The following is a 16,297-nucleotide window of genomic DNA, read 5'->3' as shown; positions in this document are numbered from 1 at the left end:
TGTGCAAGGTGACCAGGGCAGAAAACAAGCCTGTGGATACAGAGGCCACCATATGGTATCCTCTGAGTCACGTTAAGGATTTAGGATTTTTGGTGGGGGGGTTCTGTGTCCACAGCCTGCAGGAATTCTGAGCCTGGGATCAAACCTGCCCCAGAACAGTAACCCCAGCCACAGCAGTGACCATGATGGATCTTTGAGCCACCAGAGAACTCCTGGATTTTTTTTTTTAGTATCACAAAGAAATCCTTGAAGGCTTTTTAGCAGCGTGATGACAGGATCAAAACTACCTATTAAAACACTCTACCTAGCTGCTGGGAAGGAAATAAGACCTAAGGGAAAATAATACAACTGGGGAGACAGGCCATGGAAGGCAAGGAGGCACAAAATAAGGGTGTCTTTAGTGTGGCCATAGTGAGAGAAATATTTTGCAACTAAAAATGACAGGATTGTCACTGGATATAAGTAAGGAGTGAAAAAAAAGATGAGATGTCAGGTGACGTGTTTACAGTATGAGACTGGGGTTGGGGGAGGATGGATAGGACATTTCCAGGAAAGGGCAATGTGGGCTGACCAAGTCAGAATAAGGTGAGTCGGGAGGGAAAGAGGCAATCTATGTTGGCCCCGTTGAACCTGAAATGCCTCCCTCACATTTATCCCCATATCTAGTCCCAGCCCCTTGCACGACCATAGGTGAATCTGGAAATAAAAAGACTGGAGTCATTAGCAATTGCCTGTGGGATGAAAGCGTTCCTTATTCAGAAATGTCTTACTCTGTGGTCCAAATACAAATGAAGAGGACAGGTTACTTACCCAGGACGGAACCTAAAGAGTTTGGACTGAGTGATGAGCTACGGAACTGGAACCCATTAAACAGGGAGATTCCAAAGAAGGTAGAGAGTGGTATATTGCTCACAAAATGCAAAAAGTCTCTATCATGGAAGAGATTTGTCCTCACTAAATAGAAAATAAGATTCAGCTAAAGGAAGTCTTCACATACCATTCATTGACTTTCTTCTTGACAATGTGACACACAAGATACGAAGAGTTGGCTTTTGCTGTTGACTCCATTTTAAGAACAGCCACCAACAATCTGGCTGACTGACTAAAACGATCAGTTAAAGTAAATGGGTTTTCCACCTCATCCTCAGCACTTCCCATCAAATTAACTACCTGCACACGTACGTGTAGTGTTCAATACTTGGGACCTCACTTTAGGCTACGTAGGAAAGTTTGAGAAAGAGAAGTGAGTTTATTCTCTTACATTTTTCCCTTCCATAGGTCCTGAGATGAAAGGATAACCCCCATCTAGAGTTTATCATGGAAAAGTTTTCAACAGGAATGGGATTACATGAAAATTATCATTAAGGTCTATTCGTACCACATCCCGTTGGGCCAACGACCCAGAGTGAAAATCACACAAATGTATCCTTGTACGATTGTCAAGAGTTTCTCTCTAATGCTCAATTAGATACTGATGTGTGTGGACGTACATGTAGAAACTTGGGCAGAGCTGTGCGAAAATAGCCCCATTATGAAAAGAACAAAATGCACCTCGCTTCTTCATAATCACAGCACATTAATGCACACAGTGCACTTTTAACACAACTGTGCCACATGGAAAAATTTTTAAACTCTGAAAGGTCAGTGACTAACGTCTTCATAGAGAGCAGCATGTTCAGTCCGTTCCTTGAAAAGTGTCAAAACCATCACCGCAGTTCTTAGAACTGAGACGTTAAAAGGCTGCAGCGTCAAGAATGGGCTCATTGAGGGCTGCTGAGAGCACAGAGTCCCACACACGTTCCACTGTACTTCTGAGCCATGCTCATGATCCGTGCCCAATGGATCATGAAGAGCGTTTTGAAGCCACCTCTTCCCTGATCATCATCAACTCTCAAGATCTTGTCAAAAAACACCAACGGGTGTCAAGATGATATTCCCCGAGTGTCCCTTCCCCAATACAGCCATCACATGCATTTGAAGGCTTTGGGAAACTGGCAGCAAAATTCAAAGGGCATTCAAGAGTGCGTATCTGAGCTTTAAAAAAAAAAAAAAATTAAATCTGAAATAATATTGTGACCTGGGCCTTTCACAGTGGAAAAAGTGAGCTACTACTATGGAGGTATTCCATTTTTATCCAATTGAGAGAATATAATAGTTACGGAACGCTTTTTAAGTTACTTTGTTGTCTCATTTACGAATACAACATTCCTATAAGTACCATTATCATTCTCCTTTTATAGATGAGGCCCTCAGAGAAGCCAAGAAGCATGCTTAAGAAACATTCCTCATTGTATAAGTGGCAAAATGATGATTCAAACCCAGTTCTCCTGACTCCAGAGGGTAAGCTTGTAAGCACCCTTCCTGGTCCTCAATTATTGTGCCATGATACGGAAATTTTTGAACTCAGCAAATTTTCCAAAAGTCCAATAGAAATCAAAAATTTAGTTATCAGCAAAGTCCCAGGTTTATTCAAAAAAAATTTTTTTTGGCTTTTAAGGTAGAATTAGGAAGAGAAAAATCGGAGGTTCACATCCCGGCTCTGACATTTGTGCCCCGTGTGACACTGAACAAAGTATTTAACACTCAAGTGCTACTATGACAAACTCAGCGAGGTGAATGATATTACATCCATTGCTCAGATGAATATTCTGATTAAGTTCAACTCTGAGTGAAACATATCCCAAGATTATTGATCTCTCTTTCTCTCTCTCTCTTTGTGTGTGTGTGTGTGTGTGTGTGTGTGTGTGTGTGTGTGTATGTTTTGTCTTTTCTAGGGCCGCACCCGTGGCATATGGAGGTTCCCAGACTAGGGGTCTAATCAGAGATGTAGCTGCCGGAGCCACAGCAACACGGGATCCAAGCAGCATCTGCGACCTACACCACAGCTTACAGCAACACCTGATCCTTAACCCACTGATCAAGGCCAGGGATCGAACCCACAACCTCATGGTTCCTAGTTGGATTCGTTAACCACTGCGCCACGACAGGAACTCCTGATCTCTTTTTTTAGAGAGACTGAAAAATATGTGGTGCCAAACTGCACATAGTCGTCTATGTGGGAAAAGAATCTGAAAGAGAATGGATGTGTGTGTATGTATGACTGAATCACTTTGTTGTACAACAGAAATTATCACAACCTTGTAAATCAACTCTACCTTAGTAAAACTTTTTTTAAAAATTGCACATAGTCTAATCTAGATCACAGAGTTGCATAAGCCAGAATCTGGGGACTATACTGATATTTGAGTTTATTGTGTAATTGTCTTGGAAGGATCCCAGGTCCAGATCACACCCCCTGGGGTGAGAGCAGATTTAGAAGTAAAACGGTAGTGTAACTGTCAGCCATCTCAAAAGAGATCCTTTGGGGGCAACAACAACAACAAAAAAAAAAGGACTTGGGCGAAACCCATGAGAAAAGGAAAAATCATCTCCTTCCTGCAGGCTAAGGGCCCAGTTCAGTTCATCTGGAGTTTGGCCATAGTGACACAGTCCCGGAAAAAGGCAGGAAGCCAAACTGAGCAAAGGACCTAAGGATATACCACAGCTTAAATCACTACGTGTTGCACTTCTCTTTCCGTGCTACCAGCCTTTGGCGACATCTCCGCCACGATCTGGGACAGAAATCTGCCAACGTTTTCTGTGAAGGGCCAGAGAACAACCACTGCAGCTTTGTGGGCCACGCTGTCTCATCACAACCATTTAACTCCTGACACTGTAGCACAAAAGCTGCCATCAATACGTAAATGAATAAGCGTGGTTGCATTCCAATAGAACTTTACTTATATACACAGAAATTCTAATTCAATATAATTTTCATGTGTCATGAAATCCTGTTCTTTTATTTATTTATTTATTTATGTGGCTGTGCTTGTGGCATGCCAAAACTCCTGCGCCAGGGACAGAACCTGAGCCACAGCAGTGACAATACCGGATCGGATCCTTCGCCCACAGAGCCACCAGGAACTCCTAATTTTTTTTTTTTCCCAACTCTTTAAAAATGTAAAATCCAGACCTCCCTGGTGACTTAGCAGATAAGAATGCAGTGTTGCCACTGCTGTGGCTCGGGTTTGATCCCTGGCTTGGGACGTTCCGCATACATAAATAATATAAATAAGAATGTAAAATCCCATTCTTAGCTCAGGGTCCCTACAAAAACAGGCGGCAGGCCAGATCTGAACCAGGGGCTGGAGTGTGCCCCTGCTCCAAGAAATTAAAGAGGAACGTAAGGCAGTACAGAGAAAGACAGGGCCCCTCCTCGGAGGGCTCAAGGCCAGAGGCCAGTGCTAGCGTCACATTCAATGCTGAGCTTCCTCCCACTTAACTGAGCCCATGCATGGCCACTGAATTTTAGGATGTCAACATAAGGGCAACCCTGTCCTCTAAACCACTAGAAACTGATTATAGACATAAACGGCCAGTGACGTGCCCGGTACCCAGGACCGGCTTTGACAACACATCATGCCTCCCTTCCTTCCTTCTGCTGATTTCAGCTTCGCTAACTCCGTGCGAATGTGTGCTTAATTCACATCTAAACTGTTGAAAGTTTTTTGGCCTAATTCTGACTCACAGAAATCTAGTAAAGCCAAATCCTTATTATTTGAAGCATGCAGTTATTATTAAGTTTAGTAAGGTTATTTTTTGAGAGGTTAAATTATTTAAGAACCATAGACAAGAGACAAAAGTAAAATAAGACCACATACAATGGGTTCTTTCGGTCGTGGTTTCCACCACTTCCCCTTTACAAAAAAATGCATCGTATGTGTCTTCTTCCCCACATTCTGCATGCATTCACATACACAGCGTGTGTGCCTTTCTCCCACCCTTATGTTGATGCACACTTTGAAATAAAAATTTTCATTAACGTCATTCTTCTTTTGGATTAGCCAGAGGAGAGCCTCGTAGACACTAATGTAACATAGAAAATCAATACATCACAATTAGTAAAAGGCAACTGGAAACCCTCCTGGTTTTTATTTTATTTTATTTTTACTCACATACATTCGGTTAGTTCGAGCAGAGGATAGCTTTGCTCTTCATTCCATTGGCCAGAATTCTTGAACCAACGAAGCCAATGGACACTAATGAAAAGACATTTTTCATGTCCGTTGCATTTGACTCAACACCAAGTTGCTTAATGAATTACATTTGGGTTTCACCTAGAGTTGATTAAATATTTAACATTTGGAGGAAAAATACAGCTGCATTTGGTAGGTGAAGGGTGAGCCACAAAATGGCTTCTAACAACCAATTCTAGAAGTGCATTATAGGAAACACCATTAAAAATTATTCAGCTCAACAAAACAATATTTCAAACAAGAAATAACTGAGGCCCAAGAGATCCGGTGGTATGCTTAAGGTCATCCAGCTGTATTCTGATCTGGCATTCTATTTAGCTGGATATTAGGCTCATTCTGAGAAGCAGATGAGTTTTGATTCTTTTAGGATGTCAAATCCTAGTTTTCAGAGATTGGCCCTCTTTTTGAACAGGTGTTGATTGCACCTGACCTCAGGATTCACATGTTTCTGACCATTCCAAATGAAGTATCCGCTCTAAGGGAAAGATGTGGATTTTAGCTGCTGCCCTCAGATGGTGCGGGGTTAAGTGCCAACATGTTTGAGTGCAGGATTTATTCTTGAAGTTGCCAGCTTCAGCTAATTGCAGAGGTAAAAGATAAGACACCAATTTCACCAAGAACAGCACATGGCAGTGAGACCATAAAATAGTTCACTGTGCTCTTTCCGTGTCTAAGAACAATTGACCACACCAGGAAAAGCAGATTGATAAAATGTAACAGTCTTTTTATTTATTTATTTATGTCTTTTTGCCATTTCTTGGGCCGCTCCCGCTGAATATGGAGGTTCCCAGGTTAGGGGTCCAATCGGAGCTGTACCCAGCAGCCTACCCATAGCCACAGCAACTCGGGATCCGAGCCGCGTCTGCAACCTTCACCACAGCTCACGGCAACACCGGGTCCTTAACCCACTGAGCAAGGCCAGGATCGAACCTGTAACCTCATGGTTCCTAGTCAGATTTGTTAACCACTGCGCCACAATGGGAACTCCATGTAACAGTCTTTTTAAAAAGAAATTCTCTCAAGTTAAAGGTGATTGAGGAAAATTAATACTTGGTTCTGACTGAGAAGTTGTTTGGGGCACCTCATTTACAAGGCTCCTCAGAGGAAAAATTATTTCCATTTAATTAACAGATGAATTTTTATAGAATTATCAAGGTGTTGACTGATACAATAAAGTGCATATTTTAAGGGATACAACTTGACACTTAACATATGCATACGCCCATGTAAGCATCGTCACAGCCAGCATGACAAACAATTCCATGAAGCCCAGTAGCTTCCTAGGCCTGTTTGTAACCTACTCTCTCTGTCCCTAGACAACCACTTAATCTTTTTTTTGTTTGCTCTTGTACTGGCAGGATGGGGGAGCTTTTGTGGCTTGGGGGCTATTTTTTACTGGTTTCCCAATGATCCCTTACTGAAATAGTTTCCTTAGTAGTTCCCAGTTAGCTGGGCCTTCGACTGCACCACTGGGATGTCATCTATGACCAACACCACAGCCACACTCCGGGCAGTCCTTAGGATTCCTGGAATGCTTCCAGGGAGTTCTCTGGCTGAAGATCTGTGCCACATCTGTTGGGCAAAGTTGACCGTCTCTTTGACAGTGATGTTCCTCTGGTTTAATGTTTTTCTGATTCTTTCTCTCTCTGGACGGTTCCTTGATGGCTTTGATGGCCAGAGCAGAGGTAGAAGGTACCCACTCAACAAGATGGGCCTGTCTGTCCTAAATGGGCAAGTCCACTGTAATCCTTAGGCCCTTCCAGGCACTGGTTGCCATGGTGATGATACCACCAAGGTTTTTCGGAGACACTCAGAGGACAGATCTCGGTGGCCGGGGCAGATGTGGCAGCAATTTCCCCACTGAGGCATCTCAGGTACACACGACTTCAGTCTTGTTGGGGTTGAACTTGAGCAATATGTTGGAGGCAGCTCATGTCGGATAAACTGGAATGTGAGAAGTCTGAAGAAAGTTGCCCCTTGGCCTCCTCTGAGATGAAAGAGGAGACTTTTTTATTATATTTGTTTCCATTTTCTAGAATCTTCTAGAAATGAAGTCATATAGTACGTACTCTTTTTCGGACTGGCTTATAGAATTCAACATAAATGATTTTAGGATTCATCCATGTTATTACATGTATCAATAGTTTGTTCCTTTTTTCTCTGTTTAGTGTAAGGATATAGAAAAACTAAATTGAAATGGACTATAAACCGAAATGCCAACCTATAAAACTTCAAAAGAAAACAGAAAAAAAAATCATAATGGCCCTGAGTTAGGATAAGATATCTAATATAGGAAACAAAATCATGAACTATTAAAAAATCAATAAATCAAACTTTATCAGAATTAAAACTTTCACTCTTCCAAACACATTAAGAAAATGGAAAGGCGGAGTTCCCGTCATGGCTCGGTGGCTAACGAATCCGACTAGGAACTATGAGATTGTGGGTTCAATCCCTGGCCTCGATCAGTGGGTTAAGGATCCAGCGTTGCCATGAGCTGTGGTGTAGGTCGAAGGCGTGCCTCGGATCGTGTGTGCTGTGGCTGTGGTGTAGGCTGGCAGCTGTAGTTCCGATTAGACCCCTACCCTGGGAACCTCCACATGCAGTGGGTACGGCCCTAAAAAGACAAAAAGATAAAAAAGAAAAAGATAAAGAAAATGGAAGGCAAACAACAGACTATGATAAAATACTTACAATACATATATTAGACAAAGGATTTTTTTTTTTTTTTGGTCTTTTAGGGCCGAACTCACAGCACATGGAGGTTCCCAGCCTAGGGGTCAAATCTGTAGCTGCCGGCCTATGCCACAGCCACAGCCACAGCAACGCCAGATCCAAGCCGTGTTTGCGACCTACACCACAGCTTACGGCAACGCTGGATCCTCAACCCACTGAACGAGGCCAGGGATCAAACCTGCATCCTCATGGATGCTAGTCAGATTCGTTTTCCAATAAGCCACTATGGGAAGCCTAGATAAAGAATTTTTAATCAGGATATATAAAGAATTCCATAAGAAGAAAACAAACAACACATTAGGGTCAAATGAAAAAACAATGGTCCAGATACTGATCAAAGGCTCCACCAAAGAAGATAAACAGGTGACCAGTAAGCATCTGAAAAGATGCTCAACATAATTAGATTTCAGAGAAGTGCAAATAAAACCACAGGGAGATATACTACGCACCCATGTGCACAGCTAGAATGACAGAGTCAAGTGTTGGTGAGATGCGAACAAGTGGAACACGCATGCCCTGCTGAGGGGCGTGAGGGATGGTACCACTACTTTGGAAAACACTCTGGCAGTATCTTAAGATGTTAAACATTCACCCATCACCTGACCGAGCCATTCCACGCCTAGATACTTAATCAAAAGATTTGTACATGAATGTTTATAGCAGCTTTTTTTTTTAAGGTGTTTATTAGAAGAGAAGATACATGTGGGGAGAAAGCACCGGTGCTCAGAGAGGGAGAGAAAGAGACAGACAGAGAGACAGAGAGAAACAACTCTTTTTTTCTTTTCACCCTACCCCACGGCACATGTAAGTTTCTGGGACAGGGAAAGAATCTGAGCCGCAGCTGTGGCCCACACCACCGCTGCAGCAGTGTCAGATCCTTAACCCACTGCACTGGGTGGGGATCGAAACCATGCTGCCTCAGAGAAAGCTGCATCATTAACCCACTGCACCGCAGCAGGAACTCCAAAACTCTCTTTTTTCTAACAGCCCCAAACTTAGAACCAATCTCACATTCCCTGATAATTTATTTGTTAATATTACATTCTTCCCGGGAGTTCCCATTGTGGCTCAGTGGTTAATGAATCCGACTAGGGACCATGAGGTTGCAGGTTTGATCCCTGGCCTCGCTCAGTGGGTTAGGGATCCGGCGTTGCCGTGAGCTGTGGTGTGGGTCACAGACTCGGCTCACTGCTGTGGTTGTGGCGTAGGCCGGCAGCTACAGCTCCGATTGGACCCCTAGCCTGGGAACTCCATATGCTGCAGGAGCAGCCCTAGAAAAGGCAAAAAGACCAAAAAAAAAAAAAATTACATTCTTCCTTCTTGCAGAATTCATGCTAGATCACGGGAGCAACCTTCAACCATGGGGATGCGATCTGGGAATAACTACTCCAGCAACCCTCCTTTCAGGTGAAAAATTCTGAGAGGCATTGTGTCATTTTCTCAGGGGTTCACACAGAATTGAACCCCCATCCTCCAGAGCGGTGACTTTGATAAACACTTGCAGTGGCTATTCCTTGTTCACTGTCTCTTTCTTCCCACTCCCTCATTCCTGCTTCCTGATGTGATTTTCCAAATAAACTACCCCCAACTTCAAGTCTGAGTCACAGCTGGAAGAATTTGAACTAAGCCATGGCCCCCACCAAATGCCAAGGAACAACATGTATTTTTCAAGAGATAACGCCATATATGTCACCCATATTAATTCAGTTGAAATGCTGACTAGGACCAAAAAGGGGTCGTAGGTCTATGTGCTTCTGGAGAGGAATCTGAAGGAGAACACATGAACAGGGAGCATGAGGCTTTTTATCTGTTTTTAATAAACCTTAACAGGAGTCCCCACTGTGGCTCAGTGAGTTAAGAACCCGACATAGTACCAATGAGGATGCAGGTTCATCCCTAGCCTCACTCAGTGGGTTAAGCATCCAGTGTTGCCACAAGCTGCTATGTAGGTCACAGATGCAGTTCAGATTTGGTGTTGCTGTGGCTGTGGTGTAGGCCGAGATTCGACCCCTAGCCTGGGAACTTCCATATGCCGAAGGTACAGCCATAAAAAGAAAAAAAAATGATTAATAAACAAAATTTAATAGGCACTTCATAGGCATCATTTCAATACTTGAAAAGTTGGCCCTTACCTCTTTTTTTTTTTTTTTTTTTGGCCATTCCTGCAGCATATGGAAGTTTCCAGGACAGGAATCTAACCCGTGCCACAGCAGAGACCTGAACTGCAGTGACAATGCTAGATCCTTAAACCTCTGTGCCACAAGGGAACTCTCGGCCTTTACCTCTTGACTCAGCACTCTGAAAAGTTCTGGTTCTTGTCTTGGAAGACAGGACTGCCATGTTCTGACTGTGTGGCTTTACGACCCTCCCCTCCCGCGTTTACATCTGAAAACTCCCCGGGAAACCAGTCCAGCTCCTTGCAAACCTTGCAGAGCTTCATATTACCCATCTGCGAATTTAGTCGGTATCCAGGATTGGAGTGAGGCAGTCACAGATTTGCTGGATTTTGTTTTTGTTTTATTTCATTTCTAACACACGTGCGGCTCTGCTCTTTTCGAGATTTGTAGAAAATGAAATGCCCTTCTTCCTTCACACTTCAGCAGGAGCTCAGAAGCAAACAGAACACCAAGAAGGTCTTAACACCCTGGATTCCTGAGGGTGTGTTGCCCTCTTTTCATTCACATTTTAGCAAGAAGGAGAAAAGGTCTTTGATGGAGTAGGAAACACAGATCTAGAAACAGAAATCTAATCCATTTTCCAAGGCTCCACGCAGATACAGCCTCATTGTCAAACCTTCTTAGATCTCCCCTCCACAATCTCAGCACTCTTTTCTCGCTTTTATAATCAAATGGTTTGCTCTCCCATCTGTCCCCCCCCCAAAAAAAAGAGCAACGCCACGGCTGCTAGAAGAGAATTTTTATTTCACTGCTCCTACAATCCCAGTTATAATAACCTTTTTCCCTGAGCTCAGGATATATTTTTAAGCAAAAACTCAAGACACCTGAGTTCCAGATCTGCCTCTATTTTTCCATCTCTGGGTCTGTGATACGAACCCCCATCCAGATACGACAGTCCATGTCCATGGTTCTAAACGTAAAACAGGCTTCCACCACATTAGCAGATCATAGGGCATGTGTTCAAATAGGAATTTCTTTTGAGATTCTCATCGGTATCCTTTAACTAAGTATTTGCTAAGTAATAGCCAGACAAGACACCAACGTTCTCTCTGCCTCAGTGCTTCTCCCACAAACAGGCACAAGAGAACATGGGGATGAAACGTGAACAGCGTTTCTCCAAGTGAATCAGCTATTAGTGATGTCGAATTATCTTCACCAATAGTGAAGGGAAAAAATGGGGGGAAAATACGTTTAAGAAGTCACTTAGAGCAATGTTCAGAGAGAGAAATTCTAAAAGCAGTGACATTTTGTTAAAAGAGGATATTTTTAGCAAAAAAGAGGGGGGAAGTTTGTGGCAATTGTGAATGCTGGTGTGTATTTTTTTTTCTTTTTTCTTAGGGCTGCACTTGCGGCATATGGAGGTTCCCAGGCTAGGGGTCTAACTGGAGCTGTAGCCGCAGGCCTAGGCCACAGCCATAGCAACGAGGATCCGAGCCACATCTGCGACCAACACTTGAGCTAACAGCAATGCCAGATCGTTAACCCAATGAGCAAGGCCAAGGATTGAATCCACATCCTTATGGATGCTAGTCAGGTTCTTAACTCACTGAGCCACAATGGGAGCTCCTGGTGTGTGTGTTACACTATTGAGCATTTAGTAATTTGGGGGGGGCGGTATTGCACCTATGGATTATTAGAAGGATTGTAAGCATTTAAGCCAGGGGCAAAGGGATGTCAGTATTATATCTTACAATGACTAAAAGTACTAGAATTTTGCAGGACCTTTAAAAGAGGCACTGAAGAGTTACATACGACTTCCCCGAGGCTTATTCTATTCTCCTGTTAACCTGCCCAAAGATACCCTCTCACTCGCTATAATCCAAAGGGTCACAGTGAGTATAACTATAAAGCCAAAATTTACATCTAAAACTTGGATCACTGTGTAAGTTTTTCAACATTCAGTTGTACATGTTAAATATTATACCTCTAATTATATTCCAGAGTGTCACAACTCACTATGTTTTTTCCAAGGGTCAGTGGAGACTCAGATTTGAAAAGGCGAAAAGGAGAGAAATCTTCGTGTGTGTGTGTGTGTGTGTGTGTAAATCTGAATTTTATTCTTCTTTGTACTCTAGATGCCTGGAATCACCTGAGAATATTCTAGATGTTGTTATAACTCTAGAATAATTAATCAGGCCTACAGAATTGAAACAATACAAGTTCAGACACAGAAACACACAGACCCTAATATATCTAACTTAATGAGGCAAAAACACAAAGAAGAAAGAGAAGAGCCTTTAAAGTGGACCAAAGCTGGATCCTTGGTTTTCGGAGGAACTTCTGTACTGTTTTCCATATATGAAGGCAAAACTATAATTTTAAAAGACAGATGCACCCCTGTGTCCACAGCAGCACTATTCACAATGGCCAAAACATGGAAACAACCCAAATGCCCATCAACAGATGAATGGATAAAGAAGATGCGTTTTATATATATACAAAATGGAATATTACTCAACCATAAAAAAGAACAAAATAATGTCATTCGCGGCAACATGGATACAAGCAGAAATTCTCATACTGAGTGAAGTCAGTCAGAAAGAGAAAGACAAATCCCACATGGTATCACTTATACATGGAAACTAATATAAGGCCCAAGTGAACCTATTTACAAAACAGAAACAGACTCACAGACAAGGAGAACAGACTTGTGGTTTCCAAGGGAGAGGGGGCTGGAGGAGGGATGGACCGGGAGGTTGAGGGGGGTTAGCAGAGGTAAGCTATTATACACGGAGGGGATAAACAAAAGCCTTCATAGAGCACAGAGAACTGTACTCAAGGTCCTGTGATAAACCATCATGGAAAAGAATATTTTGAAAAAAGAATGAATATATACATATAACTGAATCACTTTGCTGTACAGCAGAAATTAACATTACATTGTAAATCAACTATATTTCAATAAAAAATTAATAAGCAGAACAAAATAAAATGGAAATCTTAGTTGGAAATCTGGCCTACCACCACCGAGTATGGTTGAGAGTCTTGCTTCTAGCACCCTGTTGCCTAGGTTTAAATCCTGATTCTGCCATTTGTAAGCTGTGTGACTTTGGACAAATTACTCTCTCTCTCTCTGTCTCCTGTTCCCTGCTGTACAATGGGGGAAAAAACTGTGCTTATCTTATAGGGCTGTTATGAGTATCAAATGACATGACACACGTAAAGAGCTCGGGACAGTGCCTAGCACATAATAACAACACAAGTAGGAGTTCTGTTGTGGTGCAGTGGTTAACTAGGAACCATGAGGTTGTGGGTTCGATCCCTGCCCTTGCTCAGTGGGTTGACAATCCGGCGTTGCCGTGAGCTGTGGTGTAGGTTGCAGACGCGGCTCGGATCTGGCGTTGCTGTGGCTCTGGTGTAGGCTGGTGGCTACAGCTCACAGCTGCAGCTCCGATTAGACCCTTAGCCTGGGAACCTCTATATGCTGCGGAAGCGGCCCTAGAAAAGGCAAAAAAAAAAAAAAAGAACACAAGTAAATAGTAGTTATTATCATTATTATCATTATCATCTTTATTACCGACTAGTTACCTGTCCCTAGGAAAGTTGCTGCTCTCCTTATGCCTCAGTTTTCACCCTCTCGAAAACAGGTCTAATAAGATTATCACAAGAAGGAAACTAGCCGTGGATGAGGAGTCATTCAGATCAGTGTCTGGGTAAGGAGGCCCTCCCTCGCCCAGAAAGACAGAATGTCAGCTGAGTGTCCCGAGTGTAATGGTCACTAGTCAAGAAACGCCACACACTTTGAAGCAGCCAAAGGTGGCAAGGCCTGGAGTGGGAGCCAGCTTTTATTTATTGTCAAGGCCAGCACATTCATCAACTCTCCTCATTAAAATGTGCCAATTAATGAGCACTGGCATAGCCCTTAGCAAAGGTCAGCAGCAACCTAAGCCAGCTTATCAAAAATTCAAAGAGGTCCAGAGTTTGGGAAAAGTTCATTCTTCCCTTAATTAACGGATCTAATTACAATCCTGACATAACAAAATGCAAAATGCGTTCTTCAAAAGACACCAAGTCAAAGGTTTAACAGCCCAGATAACCTTCTCCTTTGGTACAGGCTGACCCAAATGTAGGGGAGGGGGGAAGGAGGGAATCTTAGCACCCAGTCAACAGGGCTGATGAAACGGCTTTTCAAGAAATTAAAGCTCAGTAGCGGATCAGAATCCCTGAGCAACAAAGGAATTGAAAGGGAATAAGAACGTTCCCACTTCCTACGATCTGGGCGAACACAGAGTCAAGGCTCCCGCTAATCTCCCTTCTTAGCAGACGTCAAAGTGTTTATTTGGTGACCTTTCCTGGCTAGCTGTGAAGAGTACTTTAGCATCCTAAAGCATGTGGGTCTATAATTGTTGCCTCATTTAGACAACACCTAAAATACAATCAGACAGAATGGAAATGCTGTGCTTAAATTGTTTCTGAAATAGGAAGGCCTGAATTTCAAACCAGGTACCACTAACCAACCAAAGGCTTAGAGAAAAGGCAGCCTGACCTCCTCTCCCACTCAGAGAACCACCACCTTTTTTTTTTCCCCTTAGGGCCACACCCACGGCATATGGAAGTTCCCAGGCTAGGGGTCGAATTGGACCTATGGCTCCTGGCCTATACCACAGCCACAGCAACACAGGAGCCAAGCTGCATCTGCGATCTATACCACAGCTCACAGCAGTGCTGGATCCCTAACCCACTGAGTGAAGCCAAGAATCAAACCCGCGACCTCATGGATACTAGTTGGATTCATTTCTGCTGAGCCACAACGGGAACTCCCAGAATCACCATCTTGAGAGAGTAAGTTCGGTCTCTGTCACATGACATGGACGTAGCTGCATCGGAGACTTCAAAAACCCTGGCAACTCTAAGCTTTGATCCTGTACCTGAAAATGAATGGATAGGAACCATTAAAGTCTCAGTGTTTTTCACCAGTTTTAAGGATGATAACAACTTTCAGACAAGTGGGTTTTCCACTCAGAAGTTTCTAAGTGGATCAGAATAAAAAGATCACATAATATGATTATCTGGAATATGATGCTCAGAGAGAGGCAATGACTCACCTACGATCAACACAAAGAACACTAAAGAACCCTCCAGCCCCCCACCCCCCACCCCGGCAGGGTCAGGTGTGCTGGTTCCACCTGACGAATCATTTCTTTACTCAGCAAACATTTGCTGAGCATCTTTCACGAGTCATGCCTTGTCAGTCATCAGGATGAGGCTGGGTGTCCAAAGCAGATATGTCCTACCCCTCCTGGAGCTTATATTCTAGTGGCAGAAGACAGACAATCAACCAACACATAAATCAGCAAGAAAACGCATCCAGATTCAGTGCTGACAGAGGATTGAAACAGAGGGACATAAGAGTGACTGGGCGACTACTGTAGCTGGAAGAACCAGAGGAGCTCTCCCCAAAAGCTAACGTTTCAGCTGACACTCGAAGGACCCAGAGACCCATCCCCGTAAAGACCAGAGAGGAATGCATATAAGCAGGAGAGAAAAATTAGTGCCAAGGCCCAAGGCTGCTTGACAACACCGAAAAGAAACAAAAGTGAGGAGAGGGGTATGAGATGAGGCAGGGGCAGCAGGCCATGGGGCGCGGGGGGCGGGGGTGAGGGGGACAGGACGTTGCATATCCACGACAGGGTATATGAATTTTAGTACAAGGGCAACTAGAGGATTTTTAGGCAGAGGAGTGATCTAAATTCTCTTTAAAAGAGCATCCTGGGAGTTCCCGTCGTGGCACAGTGGTTAACGAATCCGACTAGGAACCATGAGGTTGCAGGTTCGGTCCCTGCCCTTGCTCAGTGGGTTAACGATCCGGCGTTGCCGTGAGCTCTGGTGTAGGTTGCAGACGCGGCTCAGATCCCGCGTTGCTGTGGCTCTGGTGTAGGCCGGTGGCTACAGCTCCGATTCGACCCCCAGCCTGGGAACTTCCATATGCCGTGGGAGCGGCCCCAAAGAAATAGCAAAAAGACAAAAAAATAAAATAAAAAAGCATCCTGGCATGTATATGGAGACTGGATTAAAGGGGCTGAGGGGAGAGTAGAGTCCAATAAGAAGGTAGCAGCTAGTGACCAGGAAAGAGACCAGAGCAGAGGTGTCAGTGGAGATGGAGGGAGCGTCAGGAGAACTCGCATATGAACGGATTAAACGTGGGAGGAGGTGAAAAGAGAGACGGAGGAAGCCTCATTGGTGGGTTTGGGGCTTGAGCAACTCGCTGAGTGGTGGTGCTGATACCGGGTTGAGAAACATGGGCCATAGGAGCGAGGCAAATGTGGGGGTTAGGAATAGTTCTTTCTGGTCGAATCCAAGATGCCTCGT

At 43.7% G+C, this 16,297-nt stretch overlaps 1 pseudogene; it reads right to left on the bottom strand.

Moving 5' to 3' along the window:
• Positions 6,553–7,506, bottom strand: LOC100511083 (annotated as a pseudogene).

This window comes from Sus scrofa, chromosome 6, assembly GCF_000003025.6.
Source record: "Sus scrofa isolate TJ Tabasco breed Duroc chromosome 6, Sscrofa11.1, whole genome shotgun sequence".
NCBI classification, from domain to species: Eukaryota; Metazoa; Chordata; class Mammalia; order Artiodactyla; family Suidae; genus Sus; species Sus scrofa.
The sequence above is the reverse complement of the archived record's forward strand: the minus strand, read 5'-3'. Positions and strand labels throughout refer to the sequence as shown.